Below are 19,646 nucleotides of genomic sequence, written 5' to 3' on the forward strand. Positions count from 1 at the left end.
CGTAGTGGTATATGATTCGGCCAGCATTTTTTGCTATTCTTAGATGCAGAAAATACATTGTCAGTTTTTTTTTTATACGATGAAGGCGGCAAACAAATTTACAACTCGTCTAATGGTAAACAGTTACTGTAACCTATGGACGCCTGCAACATTAGGGGTACCACGTGCGCGTTGTTGATCTTGAAGGACCCTAATTTTTATTTTAATTTTGTAATGAGAATATTTATTGATATGCGATTCCCAAATGTTTCATTTAGATCCAGTACCTATAGATTGGCAGTGTGATGAAAGGCAAATAACCAAGTAAGTAGTAAATTAGTTATTATTTAATAAAGTGGCATTTTTAACGATATAGATGATGCGTCATTCTGGTAACAGTACATAGTAGGCATAGATGAAGATCATACATATATTACACTAGGTAATAAATATGGTAAAACTACAATAGCGTATATAGGTTAGAGTTTTGTTAAATGAGTAATAAATCCAGGTTTTTACGAGGATAACGAAATTGTTACTAATGAAGTATCATAAAATTTATAATAACTATCGTGCTATCATATTTTCCTTGTCCTGTTCATAGACAGATATCAGACATACTACGCCTACCATGCGAAATGAAACCTAAAATTTGATGTTTTCCCGTTTAAAGTTGTTAAAAATGTTAAAAATCAACAAAGGTTTTATTTTCTCCATTTTCGATTTTTTACGGAATTTCATTTTATTAAAACAAAAAATCACAGTTATTTTCTCTTTTCTTTTTACTTAATACAAAAACCACAGCTCTCTTACAAAATAAGAGAGCTGAGTGTATTATAAATACAGTCAAAAAAGTATTTTAATTTTATAAACAAAAATAAGAAATACTGAAAAAATGTACATAAAGTAGAATATAAGATAAGCAATTGCAGTAAGCAGTCGTTTATTCTCATTTTTGAAGCAATTTTCAAAATGGGAGGAATTTTAGTTACAGAATTGCGTTGCTGTTTCTGTATCGATTTTGTTATACATGTCTTTTTAAAAATGTTTTTTTTTAATGGATGATAATGGAATGATAACCTCGCCTGCGCTAACGGTATACGCTGGCGGAGCATCAGTGATGGATGATAGGTGAGAATGAAAATGCAGGTCAGTTAGCCCATCGTAATGAATATACTTGGTATTCGGCACGATGGTTTCCAGGGGGGACCACGGGGACGTCGACCTGGCAGGGTATATTGCTAGCAATGGAACTAGTAGTCCCCATTACTAACAATCCCTCCCCCCTTTTAAAAATGATTGGGTACTTCCTATTTAGTTTTATATTAACTTTGTAATTAATTACATTTTCCATTTTTCTTTACATAGCAAAAAAAAATGTTGCGAGGCCAAATCTACTTGTAGGTAAACACAGGTTTTTATGTTTAAAAAGAAATTAGTTTTGGTCTAAACACAAAATATGTAAATAAATGTAATATGTATCAGGTATCTATAAACATCTCGACATTCATAAGTGTAGATTATTGGTTTTTAAAATTAAATTTTGTTTTAGTTATTTTTTTTTCAGTTTAAAATGACTTACTATGAGTTGTGATAATATTTATTGTAATCTACAAACGAAAAAACAATAAAAAATAAATCAATTGATTTTTTGTTATTCCAAAAGGTACTCATTTTATTATGGTTAAGAGGCTGTTTTTTTTTAATGGAACATAATCTTGAAAAAATATAACTTTGTTTGAAATAAATAAAATTGTGTATTGAAAATATTTCAAGTTATAATACATGAGTTAATTTGTTACTCCGTGTCGACTTGACGACTGAATTAATCAGCTTTTTACGCGTATCTTAACTTTATATAGTGATTAAAAAAAAATACCTGTCATGCGAAAAAAGGGGGCCGCAATTAATATTAAAAAAAATGTTGCATTGGAATATTGATAATTTTTTTTTATTGGCACAGAAATGTGAGAACGGTTAAAGAAAAGCGGTCACAATTTTTCATGCCAGTGTTTTCTTTTAATTTAATACTTTAGCAAAAGTACATAGAAATAACAAACGATAACAATACAAAACATAACTGAACTATCAATTATAAAATGTTTATTACAAAAGTAAATTGAATATTTATTTTTAAATTAGTTAAATATAAAATTAACTCAAATTGAATGTTAATAAAACAATAAAAAAAAGATTTGTCTAAAGACAATTTTTTCTTAAATTGATTCGAAATTTGATTTTTTTTTTAAAGTCACAAAACATTGAAAGAAAATACAAACCTGCTATCCGAAAAAAAAATATTCAGCGCTGTCTCACAGTAAGCACAAATATTCCACAGACAAACTTTTATTTAAAAAGCTAGTCACCGCGGACTATTTGCTAGGCTACGCAGACGCGCGAGGCGAGCGAACCGCCAGCGAATTCCGAAAGAACTACCGGCGATTGTGGCCGGTTTGCCGGCTATGTTACATATTTACAAGTTTGATAAACAGATACCGATAGTAATAGTGCCTGCTTCTATTATCATTTGTTTATTTATGTGCCGCTCATAGAAATTGTTTGTTAATTAAATAATAGCTACCTACATACTATATGCCGGTGACAGAGCGGAGTTTCAAATTGTTGTTTTATTGTTTATAAGTTTGTGTCGCCACCACGTTGTATTTCAATAAAATTTACCAGAGGGAGACTTTGTACAAAAGTTGATTGCTTAGGTACCTCTGTCCCATTCGTGTTTCTACCGTGAAGCACTTGTGTTTGCATGGCTGTGTTTCGGTTTGAACGGTGGTATATGGCGTGAATTTACAGGGTACAGAGGAATAACACCCGAGTCCTCAGGAATGGCAACGCATGGGGGGTATCATGGGCGAAACAGTATACTCTGTTATGTCCATGGTACTGCTCATGTCTATGGGCGACGGTTACCACTTACCATCAGGTGGGCCGTCAGCTTGTTTGCCATTCTAAGTTGTATAAAAAAGAGTTAATTATTGATCTATTTTTATTAAGCATGGGTAATATGGATACGGGGGGGGGGGGGGAGAAGAAATTGTTAATAATAAGGATAAACATTCCCATTGCCAGCAATAAATCCTATCAGTCCTCGCGGTTAGCCTGTGGAAACCCTGAGTGATTGAGTTATTGTTGAATTCGACACGATGGGCTAACTGACCTGGTTCATTTTTGCCCACCTGATATATATATATATATATATATATATATATATATATATATATATATATATATATACCGTAGGTGGCGGAAACCACCAACAAATGCATTCCCAAAGAGGGTTGACGTCAGGCAGGTGGCCGGTCGTAAAACTAAAAACCAAATCTTTTCGTAATATGGATAAAATAATATTACGCCGACCCCATATATACATATATATATCTACTGTCTAGTACTTATCAGAGAAGACACTCCACAGTACAGGTAATTCTAGTGTGGAGTTTAAGATGACTCCTAACCTCCTGTTGGGGGAGGAGAAGGGATTGTTAGTAATGCGGACTACCGGTCCCATTGCTAGCAATATATCTTATCAGGTCGACCTCCACGTGGTCCCCATGGAAACAATCGTGCTGAATTTCACGTGCATTCATCACGATGGGCTAACTGACCTGCCTTTTCATCTCTTATTGGTGCTCCGCCAGCGTTACCATTAATGCAGGTAGGGATAACAAAGGGCTAAAAAAAACTTGAACTGTTATTTTTTTTGTTAAGATGTTATTACTTAGCTTCTTACTATTGTTTATTTTTGTTTACTTTTGCCACAGATGATATTATAGTCTCTTTTGTGCAACGTAAATAAGTAATATTGTGGCAAATAAAATTTATCATTTATTTATTTATATTAAATTTTATAAAAGTTGCTTAAGCCGTTAACGCATTGAGGTAATTAATAAACAAATTCACTTCCACGTTTACAATATTAGTAAGAATTATACGTACACACAAACAGTTTTAATACTACCTTAATAAGCTATTCATGTTAACCATATTTTTTAATCTATCTCCTATATTTCGAACTGACCCGTCGCGTCGTCCGTATTCAATATCGAGGACGAATCGCTCTGTCTTTTATACGACTTAGAACTACAAAAAAAACTACTTTTAGTACGTCATTTTAAGTCGTATTTGGTATAATAACTAGTGAAATTGTATGCGTGATAGTAAAACTGTACTACTGATAATCACAAAGTATAGAATACACGAAAAAAAAAGTGTATCTATAAATATGTACCAATTAGGTATCAGTTCGTAGCGGAGTTCAAGAAACCATTAAAAAAAATTATCTTGCAAACTGTTTATACATACGACACGCATTGATTTATCAGAACAGTAATCAATAAAATTAGGTAAAAATTAAGGTAAATGAGCAGAGAATTTGTACATAAGTCTTCTGTTTGGGTACCACTGTCCCACTCGTCTAGGGGCCTGGTTGGGGTTTAGTTTAAAAGGTAGGATATATGTAGGGCACAAAAGATACCATTGACCTCAGTGATGACCTCAGCATTGCGTGAAAGCGTTATAGGCGTTACAGTGTATCATGCCAACAGCTTGTTTGCTTTTGCAAATTTTAATCACATAAAAAAATTTTTAGAAAATGCAAATTTTAAGAAAATGAGTCAATGCATAATTTATAATATTAATAAGTTATAATAATTTACTTATGTAAATACAGAAAGATAATATTTCTCATTTTTTTTTTAGTTTTTCTTTCTCTTTTTATTTTATTTTTTTAGTATTGGTTAAAAAAATAGTAGAAAAAGAATAAATCGCCATTCTGATTAAAAAATCTAGACTTTTTTTTAATAAATAAATTTTCAAAAAATCACTCTTTTTACATTATTTTGTCTTATTTTATATTATTCATATTGTTATTTTTATTATATTGGATGTTTTTGTTTTTGTGTACAACGCCATCTAGCGGCATAAATGTCGTAAGTAATTCTAATAAGTTGCCGCAGATGAAGTCACAGATTACAGGTAGTCATTACACAGTAGACATCTGTTACAAACAAAATTTAATATATTCACAATCATGAACAAAGTTATTCTTGGAGCAAGTCCCACATTGACTGTACACTGTATTTTAGACCAACTTAACATAAAAACAATGGGTGTACCATTTCGGGAGCGTACATTGCTCGCTTCCTTTATGTTTATGGATATGGTACCTGTATATGGTCAGCCATGGTGTTACAAAACGCTATCCTCCTATATTGTTGTTAGTCACTTGACTATTATCGTTTGTGGAGCTCAACATTGATGTTTTAATTTGATTCACACTTCAATTCCTTCCATCTTCGAACGGTAGATATTTTAATAGGTTACAATAATAATTCTAATGGCATATAATAATATAATAATAAAACTATTTTTTTTACAATAATGGTATAGTGATATTTCCGTATGGCCTCGACATAGAATGGACCACACCTTTCTTTCCCGTGGGTGTCGTAAGTGGCGACTAAGGGAATTTAATAGTCGGAGGTTGGGCAGCAGTCCCTCTTAAGTCATCACCAAAAATCTGATTGCGGTTACAAACCCCCTTATCAAGTATGGTGCAAACTAGTGAAAAAATCTTGTTTTGAGAGAGGTATGTTGGCCTATGTTTAGCAATGGATAGTCGACAGCTGATATGATATGATGATGAATGGTATAATATCACAATTTTTTTTTAAATATCTCCCATGTAGAGATATCGTTAAGTTACAATTTTATTTTATTATTTATTTTATTTATTTAACACTTTATTGCACCAATATAACAGGATTTGTTGAACAATTTTCAATACGTATAGTGTAGTATAAAAGACGGTCTTATTGCTAAGCAATCTCTTCCAGACAATCTTTGGGTAGAAGGAAATAAAGCATAAGTAGGTAGGTGGCGCGTTAAAAGAAATAGATCTGTAAAAAATAATATCTGTGACAGCATAGTCATATACACATACATAAATAAACACATACTTCCAAATATATATATATAACACACATAAAACTGGAAATACGTAGGACTAAGTGATTAGTAAGATACCTTCTTATCAATATTCAAGATTCTCTGTTTTTTCCATTCATTTTCTTCCCGTTGTCTTGCGAAGATCGTCGACCCATCTGGAGGTCGTACTACGGAGCGTTTTCCTATAAGTGACCGGACGAAATCTAAGTTGGAATTAACTTTATCGACGTGTGTCCGGAACAAACATCATATATATTGCAACTTGCAACGGACTGTAATGAAACGCGATGGGTCATGGTCGCCCCTCTAATACTGATCCAGAAGTAATAGAACAACCATCAGTATCGCTTGTCAATACATATTGGTTCCATTCGGAAGGTTTCTCGTACTTTGAAATTGATAGTTGCGTGGATACTGAATATTTGTAAGCACCTATATTAAATACGAATGTTTGTTGACTGTATACTTAGGTACAAGATTTTTGTCCGCTACTTCGTTCATATTTTGTTAAACAAAAAAAAAACAATTTATTTATTTACTCTTTATTCTTCTTCTTCTTCCTACCCTTATCCCAATTATTATATGGGATCGGTGTAATATGTTTTTTATCCATATTACAAAAAGATTTGGCTTAGTATTACGACCGGCCGCCTGCCTGACATCAACCCTCTTTGGGAATGCATTTGTTGGTGGTTTCCGCCATCTATGGCATGGAGGAAAGGATTGAGGGAAAAAGGAAGGGACCGTTGAAAATGCGTATATGAAATTAGTAAATAAGAGGAATAAGGGACTTATGTGGGAAAAGAAAGGGGGGTCACTGCAGTTGTGAAAAGGACTGGGACATTGCAACGGCTCGGAGGCCGGGGTCGATTATCCGTATGCCCTTATTCTAGAATCGGACAGATTTCTAGAAAAGAACACCACTGACGCCTTTAGTTACTATTTATTGTATTATTTAAATGACATATCCAAATAAAACATATATCAAATATTGAGTTAGACCTATAGAAACATTATTGTAACAGAAAACTGCTTCCATGATACCCCCCATGCGTTGCCATTCAGATGTTATTCCTGATGCAGTAAATTCACGCCATATCCCACCCTTCAAACTGAAACACAGCCACGCAAACACAATTTTTGCGCGATACCCAACTGTACATAGACAGACGGCAAAATTACTAAAAAACCATTTTTTCGGCTTTTATTGAACTTATTAAGACCCCCCACATATAATTTTTACTTAAATATCTCCCATTTACAAACATTGGTTAGTCATAAATTTGGTACAGAGATACACTGTATCTGTTTTCTATATTGATTCACACAGGCAAAGCTGCGAGTATTAAATTACTTACCAGTATTAAATTAATAAACAATAGTTACTTAACATACTAAACTAAAGAAAAAAAAAACAAACTTGAATTCAAGAAGAATGAACTCTTTTTTTTTTCAATCAATTCATTTGTACATTTTTATATAATGGGCCATATTTGAAAAACAAATAAGACTAATTTTTAGGTCGTTGAAATATTGGAGTCGATTCTGAGGCGTCGTTTCTCTAAACTTTACCTTAAAGCTAAAATTTCAATTTGATATCACAACGAAATAATTATTCCAAAAACTAATATAAACTAAATTTCTAATAGATTTCTATTTAAAAAATTATTATAAATTTAATTTACGATGGTCAAACAGTAATTTAGCAAAATTATCCAATTGAAATAACAGATTAAGAGATAAGTTTATAATAATAGCGCTAGAGTCGTTTCTATTGTTAAAAAATCTAATTCATACGAAAGATGGTCCACATGGATTCAAACATGTTCGGCGAAATAACAATTTTTACATCTCTAATATACCTGTTATCTATTTAAAAATACAATTTTGAGCATTATTTGATACTAGGTAGTTTTTACCTGCGACTTCGTTCGTGTAATTGAGATGTATTGATTGACCAAGATATATAATAACCTAAGTCCTTCTTCGTCGTATAGTACGTTTAACTATACCAAACTTTATGTTCACTTTAGTTGATCTGTTAGGGCACTAAAAGGTAGCTAACAAACACGTACACATTTATAATATTGTTAAGGATTATTTTTAGAATTGTATAGGAATAGAGGCACAAGTTATTGATTGCTTAAGGACAAGGTTTTAGAGTGGAATCCATGAGATACGTCTAGACCAGTTTTTTTTACATATAAATAGGTGTACTTCTGCGAAACCTAGTTGTGTGTTAACAAATAAATACGCTTTTCCATTTAGAATTTTATCGGTTATCCAGAAGTCTATATATTTACAGATTTAAGAGCGTCATACCAAAGCTTATCGAAAAATATAATATTATGTATTTTGTTGGTCTCTTAAAAAAAAAAAACATAAAGTGCTGAAAGATTATTTACTAGTTTACTAGACAATTCTGGTAGTCTCGACTCATGGCCCCCCTTAAATATGTGGTTATAAGAAAAGAGACAATTAGAAGAATAGTAACTTTATGTAATTAGATATAGCAATTTAGCATGTACAAAACGTAGTATTATTATTGAAATAAAATAGCAAAACGTGTAATACATTATTATTAAAAACTTAAGGCCGACACATATAAAAGCGTTGCATCGTCGCAGTTTGCGGCGTACGAGCCGTGCGTTCCAGCGTTGTGACGTAACACTTGTCTAAACTAATATTATATTTTTTTGTAATTGATATTGTTTGTAATCCCAAAAATACTTAAACGATTTCAAAAAATTTTCCACTTATAGAAAACTACATTAACGAGGAGTATTAAAGGCTGTATTTTATTAAAAAAAACATGCGAAGCTGAGTCGTTGTGCTAGGTGATAATAATTTCAGGTTCTAGACAATTATATATATAGGAAGAACGATTGGAAACAACATGGTTCTATAGATAGATAGACAGATAGATAATTTATTTACATTACTTACACCACACAAATAACATCAGACATATACAGTAAAAAGAGAAAAAATTCATATACAAAAAAAAAAGCAAGTAATAAAACAAGTAACATTTTTCTTCCTTCTACTTCCCATACTATAAGTTCTATATAAATATTTTCTCTATCGTTTCACATCACAAAATGTTTTCTTATTTATTAAAAGAACAATAAATTTATTACGATTCATAGCAGAAAGTTCAAGATAAGTACAGCATTATTCATTAATCAATGAAAAATGGTCACTTTACTATAAGGTGGTAGGATTCTTTGTTTTGCGGTGCTGTTACGTAACACTCCAGCAGCACACTGTTACGGGTTAATGTGTGCGGACCCTAATATTGGATTATTGATTTTTACATACCACATGGTTATCGATCGAAGTCAAGTATCCGCGATCGGAATGCCGAGTGATACTTAACTTAGAACAATGCCAATGAGAAGATATAGATTCACCATGGACAATCGCGTGTCAACCGTTTGGCGCCATTATCAATAGGTTATTTTGCATAGGCGTTTTAATATTCAATAGTGAGTAATGTGTTGTCACAAGCCCTTATATTTTGTATGAGTGGGGCTTATAGACTATAATGTTATAATGATGTATTGAATTGTATGTGTGTTGTTATTATTACAGCATTGTTTTCCAGTAAGAATAATGTGCATTTTTTAATGGGTGAGGATGGAATGGTAACTCTGCTTGCAATATCAGTATACGCTGGTATTGCACAAAAAAAAATTGTCTATAAGTTAATATCACCTAACTTTAGGTTGCAGGGGGAAAGGGATTGCTAGTAATGGAGACCAAAAATCCCATTGCTAGCAACATACCTTAGCAATGGGATTTTTAGATAACCAGGTCGAACTCCTCGTGGTTCCCCCTGGAAACTATCATGGTTAATTCCTGATGAATTCATCATGATGGGCTAACTGGCCTGTTTTCATTCTCATCGATCACCCTTCACTGGTGCTCCGCCAGCGTATCCCGTTAGCGCAGGCGGGGTTACCATTCCATTTTCATCCACCAAAAAAAAAAAAAACTTCAGGCTGCAGCTGAAAATCAGTGCTTTGCTTTTAAGCAAAACCATCACTGAGCTGTAGCCTATTTGGGTCACTGCGACACACTTGGCGAAACCATATTTTTATATACACTTACACGCTCATACCTACATATTTTATCTTTTGTTGTATATTTTGAAAATTGTAAATAATTTGATTGTATAAACTCATTTGTAAATTTACGTGTGTCATAAATGGCTCAAATAAAAAGTTTATCTATCTATCTATGAATCACTTGTTAAATTTCATGCTTTTATTTTAATATCAAATTTAATTACACGCTACACAGCACTAAGTATGAATTTGATTGCGAGCAACCAGCCCTTCTAGCTGGCAATTATGTACTTATACTAACTTACTGTTGTAGCATGGAATGATACTGCAGTGACTAAATTGTTATAATTGGATAGCGTTATATAAAAAACGATTAAGCGACGCTTAGAGCAAATAGAGGAAATTAGCTTCAAACTTAAAATTGTCACTGTGCTTACATCTATTATGTTAGTAGTATATCTTTTACTCTGAAGTTATAAATTCAAAAAGAATAACGTTCTCAAATCGTTTTTTTTATGTTTGTATCCCCCCTTTATGGGGGAGATCTATGTTTAACAGTAGACAGTGAACGGCTGATGTGGTATAATATCTCGACCATCAGTATAGGAACACAATTTGTGTAATATGGAACAAAGAATGGGTAGAAAAAGAAACTTCTGCCTCGAAAGCAGAGACATGATAGCGCTACATCATTGAAGTGATAATCTAGTGGAGGAGCGTCCTATACTGTGTTTGCCCGTACGAGGACGGCACTCAAGAACCTTTATTTTTTGTTACCACAGGGAGACTTTGTACAAAAGTCGATTGCTTGGGTACCTCTGTTCCATTTGTGTTTCAACGGTGAAGCAGTTGTGTTTGAACGGCTGTGTTTCGGTTTGAAGGGTGGGATATGGCGTGAATTTACTGGGTACAGAGGAATAACATCTGAGTCCTCAGGAATGGCAACGCATGGGGAGTATCATGGGCGAAACAGTATACTCCGTTATCTCCATGGTACTGCTCATGTCTATAGGCGACGGTTACCTTTTTCCATCAGGTGGGCTGTCAGCTTGTTTGCCATTGTAAGTTGTATAAAAAAAATAAATTAAAAAAAACTTATTTCAATAAAACAGTTGAATAAAGAGATTTCATTCATACAAGGTGCGGTTAATTAACGAACGTACGTAATCTATTACAAACCTACAGTGAAATTAATTGCTAGTATCAGTTGACCACTCACTCCTATAAAATAACTCCGGGTGGTAAATGATAGTAAATAGACTACAGTTTAATAGAAACAAATGAAAAGTGAATTAATTTTTCAAGAAATTGAGGTCAATTCTGAGGCGCCGCTTCTCTAAACCTATCTTTGAAATTCAAATTTCGAACGGCAAATCTTTATTTTAAGAACCAATATGTAGTCCAGTATATTTCTTATTTTTTTTTTTTAAACACCTATTATTTTTTTTGTCTCCACCAATTCATAATTTCTATCAGATACTCAAAGGTCGACTGGAAGAAATTCTTTTTATCGAATACCAGAGGGAGACTTTGCAACAAAAGTCGATTGCTTGGATACCTCTGTTCCATTCGTGTTTCAACCGTGAAGCAGTTGTATTTGCATGGCTGTGTTTCGGTTTGAAGGGTGGGATATGGCGTGAATTTACAGGGTGCAGAGGAATAACACCTAAGTCCTCAGGAATGGCAACGCATGGGGGGTATCATGGGTGAGACAGTATACACTGTTATGTCCATAGTACTGCTCATGTCTATAGGCGATGGATACTACTTTCCATCAGGTGAGCCGTCAGCTTGTTTGCCATTCTAAGTTGTATATAAAAAAAGGATAAGTCCGCCATTGTACTCATTCTTTCCTTGAGAACTTTGTATCTTATAATTTGAAATAATTTGAATAATAATGAAAGGCATACACATAATATTTATGACGGACAAGGAATGAAGGATATTTTTTTTAATGGGTGAAGATAGAATGGCAACCCCGCCTACGCTATCGGTATACGTTGGCGGGGCACCAGTGAAGGGTGATAGGTGAGGATGAAGGCAGGTCTGCTGGCCCATAGTGACCAATTGGACAAGAATTAACCACTATGGTCTCCAGGGGGAACCGCGTGGAGGTCGACCTTATAGGGTGTATTGCTAGCAATGGGGCTCTTTAATCTCATTGCTAACAATCCCTTCCCCCCCCCCCAGAATAAAGGATATTAGGTAGGTACTTTTTATCTTAGTTACGTAAACATAGTTGCAGTCAATGAATAAGACTAGGCTTAATTTGTGTGTTCTATACCTATCGTATGACGATAATTAATAAAATTTTTAGCTTCACGACGTTAAAATAAAAAGCGTGCAATTTAATATTTACGCGCCAATTTAAAAAAAAAAAAATTAACTGTATCGAAGTCTTTTCTAGAGGCACACTCTATCTAGATATTCTAGTTAGATAGGTACATTGATAACATGTAGAGATATATTAGTTTGTTAAATGCTGTTAGTTACTGTTGAAAGACAATAACGCACCCACACATTCGGTTACATTTGTAAATGTGACATAATATACTGGCGCACGTCTATTAAAGCGGGGAGAATGTGGTGATACAACCTAATTGAAAAGTAGTGTTTAATTCTATGTCATTATTTTAGATCATATAGATAGAGCGTCGAGCTTCGAAAACGGGTCAACTTTTCGGCAGCTAATTGTCAAATTAGCTCTTTTTTTATCAGTATTCTATATATTTACGCATAAAATGTATATTGACGTATTATTTAAGAAATAAAATGAGTATTTAAGCGTTAAAAAGATACAGAAATTATAAGAAAAATACAGAAGTTATAAAGGAATCACTCATAACTATTTATCACGCAAAATTGTACGAAAAAGTTGACTCGTTTTTCGAAGCATTTCTATGGAGGCATTCTATCTGTATAATCTATAGTCATCGTGTTCTACAACGGTATTCTAATTTAAAAGTGGAAACACTATTAAAATAGTGAAATTGATCGTGATGAATACAGGAATTCAGCATAATAGTATGGAGGCAGGGGGGGGGCATATGGAGGTCGACTTGACAAAGTTTATTGCTAGCAATGGAGCTGGTAATCCGCATTACTAGCACCCTTCCCCCCCTCCCCTCCACCCGTATTATGATAAGAGACGAATTACGATATTTGATTTCTTTCTACCCTAATCCCTATTATTTATTAGAGGTTGGCATTATATGTTATCCTCTTCAAATCTTCTCTATTCGCAGTCATTTCCATGTCCACTCGCATTCTGACCATATCATCTCTCACATAGTCCATTTATTTGAAACAATGGATGTATTCCGTATAATCAAAAATCCGGATTATCGATTCTAAAGACAAATCAAATGGATTCTATATACGTCATTTAGACAATACGATATATAAAAAAACGAGCTATAAAGTATAAGTATAATATCTATGTAATTTTAAATTTTGGTTGGAAATAATTAGTTATTAATATTTGGCCAAGCCACTGATGCACTTCAGTTTTTTTTTTTTAATGGATGATAATGGAATGGTGACCCCGCCTGCGCTAACGGTATACGCTGGTGGGGCACCAGTGAGGGATAATAGCATAGGTGAGAATGAAAAAGCAGGTCAGTTAGCCCATCATGATGAATACATTTGGAATTCAGCACGATGGTTTCCAAGGGGAACCGCGCGGAAGTCGACTTGACTGGGTTTATTGCTAGCATGGGACTGGTAGTCCGCGTTACTAACAATCCCTTCCCCCCGATGCGCTTCAGTTGTAACAACTGTATGGGATCCGTATCTACCTACCTACGTTATTTTACGTAGAAATTACATTCTTCCACTGTCGTCGATTAGGCTAATTTATTAAGGGAACTTTTTAATTAACTTAACAAAGAATATTTCGCGGAGGGTTTCAGTTACATCAGATAATATACTAATTAAAATTCAATTAGTAGAAATTAAATTAAGGTACTTTTATAGAAGCAATTTGACTGGTAGAAACTAGTAAAACTGGGGGTCTACCATGAAATTAAATTCTGAATTTTCGTGCTCAATTTCGTGTTTTTGTTCGTACCAAAATCGACTCAGTAAATGGAGTTTACCATTTTATTTGTCATAAATCCTACCATAAAAGTCCAAAGGAACGATACTTTAGCATTTTTAATATTTTTAAACGGTATGTGTCAAGTAATTTTAACATTAAATTTTTGTTTCGGATCCGAAATTTCGGAAAACATTTCATGGTAGGCCCTCTGAATGTTTATTCAAAGAAAAAAAAAAAGAGACACGACTAAAGATTTGAACCTTCACTAACAAGGCGCCTGTAGCTAGCTGTCTATTACTAGTACATAAACATTTCTGTCGTTTATCGATCTGAATTTGGAAGAAATGTTTACGTACCTGAACTTAGTGTATTTAAGTTTTTACAACGAAGGCTTTTCCTAAAATAGGTGGGCACTAGACATTACTGAGATAGAGACGGCCTATCTGGCTTGTAAATATGCCTATGCTTAGAATCCTTACTAATATTATAAATGTGTAAGGAAGTTTATTTGTTTGTCATTGTTCTTAGCATCTTAACAGTTAAACCAATCAGTATGTAATTGGGGGGACAGGGATTGTTAGTAATGAGATGTAACAGACCTATTACTAGCAATATACCCTACCCTAACAGGCCGACCTCTACGCAGTTCCCCTTGGAACCCATTGTGATTAATTTTTGATGAATTCATCACGATGGGCTAACTGACCTGCTTCATCTTCACCTATCATTTGTCATTGGTGCCCCGCCAGCATATCCCGATAGCGCAGGCAGGGTTACTATTCTATTATCATCCATTACAGAAAAAAACAGTATGTAATATGGTATATACGTATACCATACTATATGGGATGGAGAATGATATAAGCTACTTTTTATCCCAACTAGTGAATATATATTCATTAGTTGGGATAAAAAGTAGCTTATACTGGTTACGCAGACAAAGTCGCAGGTAAAAGCTAGTATTCCCATAAAAAAATGATAATGATTTAGTTTTCACCTGTATATTAATTTGAGGTACTTAGTTTGTTGACCTCCAAACGAGTACATTAGGCTCGTTGGTAGTGTCATGCCTGTCGTCCATTAGATTCGACTCGACTTTCAGCAAACACTCCATTCAATTAATTGGTTCACATTAGTACATGGGTACCTGTCGACTTTCTTGTTCTTATACTTACTTACATAAAGTATATTGGTGTATAAGTATCGAATTTCAATTTACGACGCCATTTCAGACAGGAAATAACCCGAATTTCTTAAGTATCTGATAACATATGTGGCGGAAAAACGTTATAACTTTTTTTATTATTAAACATATTGCATAGCGCCATCTAGTTTCGAAACTAATTTGGGGATCTACCATGAAATAAAATTTGAATTTTCGAACTTTATTTCGTGTTTTCGTTCATACCGAAATCGTCCGTAAATAGAACTTAACATTTCACTGTATTGTGATTAATTGTATTGTTAGTCCCAATAGGCCAACTGGCTTCATCCTCATCTATTATCTCTCACTGGTGCCCCGTCAGTGTATACCGTTAGCGCAAGCGGAGCAACCATTCCATTATCATCCATTAACAAAACCCTAGGGTACTAGTAATAGCTGCTACCCTCAGGTCGACCTCCTCGCAGTTCTCCCTGGAAATCATCGTGATTGTTTTATTGTTGAAATTGTCACGATGGGCTAACTGACCTGCTTCATCTTCACTTATCATCCTTCACTGGTGCCTTGCCAGTATATACAGATAGCGCAAGCGGGGTTAACATTTCATTACCGTCCAATAAAAAAACTACGTTTTCTATATGATATAGTTTTACAGATATATGGTAGAAAAATGGGGGGTGGTGGGGGGCTCTTTAAACCACATGTACCGCTGTTATTTGACCTACACAAACTAATTTGTCAATATTAAAATAAAAAAAAAATACGAAACGTCACAATACTATATTCACCATCAAATTATATTTTTACTAAATACAAATATAATGTAATTGCAGATCTATATTAATATAAAAAGAGTATAAGTTTTATAACAATGGCTATGAAACTGCTGCACGCTTTGGCCGCAGTGCTGACTATACTGCTGTTTCTTATTGGACCAAAGTGCATAAATGCAGGAGTGTGCCCCGTATGTACATATATTTACCTACATAATATATAGTAGTCCTTTTTGAGATATATACATTGTTAATGTAAGACTTTTATAAAATTAGTTTTTATTTAATAAAAAATTTATACAATTAGTTTAGCGGTTTTACGTACCAAATTAGAAACTAACGCTATTATATGGAATTCTCGTAAAGAAAAATACATAATAATGATAAAAAAAATCATAGAAAGTTCATTAGGTGTTTGTATCACAAGCAATACGGTTTTACGTCGGTTATGTTAACACATACAGTGAGTGTAGAAAGTATTCGTACACCTAGGGTTGTAATAAAAAAAATACGAATTTGATAGACTTTCTTTTATTTATCAAATTTAAATCAATACTATTAAATATTTTAACATTCCCGCACTTTATTTATGATAATTTTTGTTTTTTAATAAAAAAAATTATACAACATAAAAATATTTTTACGTTAACTAAGCAAATAATGACAAACAAAAAGTATTCGTACACTTATAAAATTTGTAAGTAAATGAATATTAAAAAAATATTAATACTTTGTTGGACTACCGTTAGCATTGATGATAGCTTGGAGTCTCTGCGGCATCGAATAAACTAGTTTGAAAATATAAGAAGACGGTATCAATGCCCATTCTTCGCGAAGCGCAATTTTTAGTGTTTCTTTACTTGAAATTGGTCGATTTCGAATTTTATTATCGAGATAATCCCACACATGCTCTATAATATTAATATCAGGTGATTAATATTTTGGAGCGTTAAACAGGATCCATGCTTTAGTATTCCATGCTTTATGTTTAGGGTCATTATCTTGTAAAAATATCCAATTATATATTCTCTTTTAAAATATTAATATACGTTTTGTGATCCCTAATTCCATCAATAAATGCAAGTTTTCCCACCCCAAAAGCACTCATGCAACCCCATACAAATACTGACCCACCACCGTGTTTTACCGTTGGACATAAATTTTCTTTCTTATATTCCATATTAGGTTTTCTCCATACCATATGATGTCCATCCGATTTATATTATATTTCGATTCATCTGAGTAAATAACAGTTTGCCAAAAATGATTTTTTTCATTAATATATTTTTTTGCGAATTCTAATCTTTTTTTTATTTTCTATTAATATCATTTACCCAATACTTTTTACGCGCAGTTCTTCCATGATACTCGTTACTACGTAATACGTTCCGAACGGTACTGACAGAAATATGGCAATCATTGATATTATTAATTTCTTGTAACACTCGAGGGGCACTAATTTTTGGATTTTTTTTTTACACAATTTAAAATTTTCCGATCCAATCGAGGCGTGATTTTTGATGGACGGCCCACCTCTGGGTTTGTTTTTTAGTGTTTTTGTAATAGAAAACCGATCAATTACAATCTGTACGGTTGAACGTGGTCTATTGACAAATTTTGCAATTTCACATAATGATTTGCATTGATTATGCAAATTAATAATTATTTTTCTCTCCTCTTCACTCGTTTTTTTTGCTTTACGACCCATTTTTGTAACTAAACACGTCTATACTTGTCACGAGTGCAACTAAAACGTCTAATATCTATACCTACGTATTAAAAATGACCTTGGCATTGTAGGCATATGAAAAATTCGATTGATTAAATGATTTATACAGAATTTCATTTAAAAAAGAATGAATGTACGAATACTTTTTGTTTGTCATTATTTGCATAGTTAACGTAAAAATATTTTTATGTTGTATAATTTAAAAAAAAAAAAACTAAAATTATCATAAACAAAGTGCGGGAATGTTAAACTATTTAACAGTATTGATTTAAATTAAATAAATAGAGGAAAATCTATCAAATTCGTATTTTTTTTATTACAATCCTAGGTGTACGAATACTTTTTACACTCACTGTACATATCATAACACATTAGAGACAACAACGCGTAAATCAACGTAAAAAAAACTTACATTCCAGTTAATTAATAGACAAAAGGATAATTCTGCCGTATAAACATTAAACTCCCTGTATACGCATGAACATTTATTTTAAAAACGCAACTTCCTTTACTTATTTGCTTTATCGAGGTGTAGAATAAACATGGCTAAATATCCTCACCTACTTGATGAACAGAGTCTTCTTAACAATATGTTCATTTTATTAATGAAAAGTCTCACAGATTGGCAAATTGGCAACCGAGTTCATCTCTGGTGTTAATTAATTTAAATAAATTATACTCGTACAATATGTGTTTATTTGTATAAGGCCTTGTAATGCGAATTGTTAAAAGCTGTAATGCCTGAAAAGCTGTTTTGTAAATAAATAAATAGATTATCAAACATTCAAAGTTCGTAAAAAATAAATGAGACATTATTTTGTAATTTGGAATAGCAAACAAGTTTACAGCCTACTTGATTGGAATTACTATCTCGTTAAGTAATATATATGTGTAATGTAATATTTAAAAAAATAATACTAATTTTAACTTCACATGAATCGTTGTGAATGTCTAGCGCCTATTTAAAATGTAGAAGCAACTTAGTTTGTTTGGAGTTGCCATAACAAAACTTTCTACCGTAATGGAAATGTGTAACATTTTATAAAGGAAAGTACGTAACATACTTTCTTGGTCACTTATGCAAAATTGACCTGCACATAGGATGGCGAATTGTTTCTTCCACGAAGTGACTCCCGGCATGTTACCCAGCTGAGTCTTGTATAACTTTACTATTAATTAATATTTATTTCATTATAATATTTACAGGCAAAACGACGTATACTTAGTTTATCACGTTTTTGTGGCGATGTTTCATTTACGTCGTCATCACTACCGTCCAGGGATTGTATGATATGCGTTCGGACAGATGATTGTGGACAACCTAAGTATAAACGGGATCCTAACATTCATATCGATAATGAAGAAATAGGTTACCATCCACTAGATTGAGTCATTGTTATAACCTTATACATATTAAATTTTTAGGCAAAAATAAACAATCCCATCTTTATAATTTGTTTTATTATGCCTTGAAATGTAAGGTAAACCCAAATTAAGAAAATATTATTCATCATAATAAAAATATATTTTATTAAACTATTAAAGTGTCTAGGAATATAAGCTATTAAAGACGATGATGACGTGTGGGTGAAGTGTAAGTTTGTCTTCTTGTTGCTGGTACCATGAGATATCTCGCGTTCTTTTTGTAATAAGGGCACGCTGGCTCGTCACATCCCAATACTTCAGCTTCATGAACTACGTGACCACCTCTCTGTAGTAATTCGTCACCAAGGATTAATCTTCTAGTGCAAGCGAGTAAACAAGGTCCGCATATCGCTACAGCGCATACTGCTGCTATAAACTCTAGTAAAAACATTATAGCTTCAGACCACATTTTTTATATTGCAAAAATAACTCTTGTAGCTTGACTGAGCTTCCATATGGTTAATATTACTTAAATAATATTACTATTACAAATATTGATAAAAAAAAA

At 33.2% G+C, this 19,646-nt stretch overlaps 1 protein-coding gene and 2 long non-coding RNA genes across 3 annotated transcripts in view; 2 read left to right on the top strand and 1 right to left on the bottom strand.

Moving 5' to 3' along the window:
* Positions 1-2,425, bottom strand: part of LOC113520329 (prostaglandin E2 receptor EP2 subtype) — a 57,280-nt gene extending 54,855 nt beyond the window's left edge. The window contains exon 1 of the mRNA XM_026905635.3: positions 2,259-2,425. The gene's annotated coding sequence lies outside the window, so the exon portion shown is untranslated. The remainder of the gene's footprint in view (positions 1-2,258) is intronic.
* A 299-nt stretch (positions 2,426-2,724) lies between these two features.
* The window catches only part of LOC128201368 (uncharacterized), a 36,129-nt gene continuing 19,207 nt past the window's right edge, over positions 2,725-19,646 (top strand). The window contains exon 1 of the long non-coding RNA XR_008253218.1: positions 2,725-2,917. This is a non-coding gene — a long non-coding RNA (uncharacterized LOC128201368). The remainder of the gene's footprint in view (positions 2,918-19,646) is intronic.
* On the top strand, positions 15,898-19,166 carry LOC128201367 (uncharacterized). Its single transcript, XR_008253217.1, has 2 exons — positions 15,898-16,175; positions 18,920-19,166. It is a non-coding gene; the product is annotated as an uncharacterized LOC128201367 (long non-coding RNA).

This window comes from Galleria mellonella, unplaced genomic scaffold (assembly GCF_026898425.1).
Source record: "Galleria mellonella isolate WM207_F2 unplaced genomic scaffold, CSIRO_AGI_GalMel_v1 utg40, whole genome shotgun sequence".
Classification (NCBI taxonomy): domain Eukaryota; kingdom Metazoa; phylum Arthropoda; class Insecta; order Lepidoptera; family Pyralidae; genus Galleria; species Galleria mellonella.